Source organism: Pinus tabuliformis, chromosome 2_2 (genome assembly GCF_031772625.1).
Source record: "Pinus tabuliformis cultivar Carrire ecotype Pingquan chromosome 2_2, CPIR1, whole genome shotgun sequence".
Lineage (NCBI taxonomy): Eukaryota > Viridiplantae > Streptophyta > Pinopsida > Pinales > Pinaceae > Pinus > Pinus tabuliformis.
The window spans coordinates 396,775,575-396,778,766 of record NC_142300.1 but is presented as its reverse complement, the minus strand read 5'-3'; the positions used below and the strand labels follow the sequence as shown (position 1 = coordinate 396,778,766).

Sequence of the window (3,192 nt, the reverse complement as noted above, 5' to 3'; positions counted from 1 at the left end):
AATGTTTTGCTTCCATTAGTACTTAGCTGAATAGCCAGTGAGTGGGATGATTTTCATTTCATTCTTGAAAATAAGCCAATAAATTTGAACTCAACCATGGTAAACTGGTCGTTGGAAGTGACACTCACCCCAAAACAATGAGATCCCTTAGAAAGGAAAAACATTTAATTTTATCTTTTCACTTTACATCAAGGAATTATTCCAATTCAAACAACCAGCTTTGGAGATTAGTATTCCATAATAAATACAAACACTATAATATTGTTGGATATAATTTCCTCATCATAATCCGTATCTCTCCTGGTTAATGAAAGTCAGGGTTTTCCTGGTATTCAGATGTTCAAGGATACTTAGCTGAATATCTAATGTACACGATTGCAAATGGACAACAGCATGATTGGAGATTTCCTACTGATGAAGCAGGGATTTAAAATGCATTTGAGTATCATTGAAAAAGCAGTCACACCTTGCTTACAAAAGTGGAAGAATAGGTAAATAAAATCTTACAACCTTAAAAAATGATTTTACAGTTCCAATAATGATATATTTGAAGGAAACTGTAAAATGTTCCAAGTTACAAAAATATGAGAAACCAAAGCCCATGTTGATCATCTTCCACCAGAGAGTTCGATTGCATCCTGGTTATATACAGAATCCTCAGCCCACTCAAACCTTCGAGGCATTAGTTCATATTCTTGTCGACGAATGACTTCAACCTGCTGCCACTCTTCCCAACGTTCATCCAAACCCTCTCCTTCCAACATGCGCACAACTTCTGTCATTTTGGGTTGATCTTCCAGTGAGGTCTGTGTGCACAACAATGCTACCTGAATCATTGCCTCAACTTCTTTAACATCATTGTTCTGCTTTAGGTTTGCATCTACAATAGCATCTAATCTTTTCTCTCTTTGTAACTTCTTAACATGATCCAATAATAGAACGTCATCCTCTTCCTCGAGACGTGAAAAATCTATAGCACGTTGTCCAGTGACAAGCTCCAAAAGAGTAATACCATAACCAAACACATCTGTCCTCTCTGAGGATCTTCCAGTTGATAAGTATTCAGGAGCAATGTGACCCACGGTTCCACGGACTTGAGTTGTAACATGAGTTTTCCTAGCATCAACCAATTTCGCTAGCCCAAAATCACCAACAACAGCTTCGAAGTCTTCATCTAGCAAGACATTAGCAGCTTTCACATCCCGATGAATGATTTTAGGATTACAGTGCTCACGAAGGTACTACAAACCACGGGCTGCACCTAAGGCTACATTTTTCCAAGCAGGTTAGTCTAATGGCTTTTTTGGAGGTTTGAGCTCCCTTAGCCTGTATGCAACACTAAGGTTTTGCGTATATGGATAGACTAGAAGCCACTCTAATGGTGCAACACAAAATCCTATCAAGCGCAGAAGGTTGCGGTGGATTGCCACACTGATCATCTCAACCTCCCGTAGAAATGCTTGCTCCCCACCAGGGCTATGATAGTCAGTCAATCGTTTTACTGCAACCTTTGTATTGTCTGCCAGCACTCCTTTATATACTTTGCCCGTTGTTTTAAAATATTTAGTTTTTATTTATCATTTTTCTTGTACGCACATCACCTCTGAAAGCCTCTATTGCTTTCACGTTCTGCTGTTAAATGCCTACACTTGGGTAACCCCAGTAATTTGTCCACATGGTCTAAAATAAACTAGGTGTAGAATTCAATTATTTAGTTTTGATCAACGGTTACAACGCAATAATTGTCATTGAATATTTCTACCGGATAAAAAAAAACAGAGGCCCAGAGGCAAAGGGTAGATGTAATTCTCATAGGCATCCCTGAGGAATGCTGGATTTGGAGCAGGGCAATTTGGGTTCAGTCCAGTAATTAATGACTGGTAAAGGATAAACCAGTGACCAAAATAGGAAATCATATGGAGGTATTTCATGCATTCATACAACACAGGGCTACAGTTCAAAGACGGTTGAATTATAGTATAAATGAGCTTCCTTAAAATACAACAGGTGTAAAACTAGAAAAAGGGGATTCGGTTGAATGATATATGTAGGAAACATGAAGCAGTAATCCTGATTTTAAGTAATCGCCTCTAAAGGCAAAAGAAGTTGTACAACAAACCAGTCAAGATGAACACAAGCTCTGGCTGCAAAACTTAATGAATTGGGATTGACCTAATTGTCGGTTAAAGCAATTACAGCAGTGGCCACCACGCCCCATCTCATAAGTCATTTTACTTGCACACAACACAGGTCTCAATGCCAAAATGATTGCTATGTAGTGATGGAGAGGATGAATCCTTGGAATGGAGCTGGATGTAAAACTCTATCCAATCATTACCCACTTGCACACAAGGCATGCTAAACGCCAAATTTGGATGTACAATGTTGCACATGAGCTTCCTCCAAACACAGCAGAAAATAAAACCATCTAAGGAAATCACAAACACACTATGCATAATGGACATAATGGACATAAGGACAATTGCAGATGTGCCCCAACTAGATATATATATATATATATATATATATATATATATATATATATATATATATATATATATATATATATATATATATATATATATATATATATATATCAGGTACGACAAGTTCTCTAGGTTAGGGTAGAGGGAGGTTTCGAAAAGTTCAGGATTTACAAAAAAAACAGATCTAAAGAATTGAATGTATGGAAACATGAAAAAAAAAAAAAAATCACTTGAAAGTATACACATTACTCAGAATTTTATTTGACGTAAAATGCAGGCCTGGGAACCAACAACAAAGTAAAATGTTATGCAGTATGGATCTTAATGAAAACCCACTGAAGACAAAGAATTCAAAAGACTACAAGTTCTGGGAGATTCAAAATGAGTGATGTCCTCGGCTAAGCCAATTGCCAAAGCACAAATTTGACTCTTGGGCCCATCATGAACAGAGTATTGGAAATAAAATATTTCTTTGATGTGATCTCTTTCACTCACATCAACAGATAGTTCAACTGAAAAACAAATTAAAAATCTTCAGAGAGTTTAACTCAAAAGTAGATTATCTCTATGAATCACCACTTACACTGCAGGAAGAAACCTTAATCAGTCAAGAATACAAGGAGGACCCTTTGTCCACTGAATCTTCTCTCCTTTTTTTATCCAAGCTGGAATCAAGGTTTTGTCGGAAACAAGAGAATTGTTTACT

General features: G+C 37.0%; 1 pseudogene; it reads right to left on the bottom strand.

Annotated features, from left to right (window-relative positions):
• Window positions 1-565: 565 nt before the first annotated feature.
• On the bottom strand, window positions 566-1,553 carry LOC149192946 (LRR receptor kinase SERK2 pseudogene; annotated as a pseudogene).
• Window positions 1,554-3,192: the final 1,639 nt, after the last annotated feature.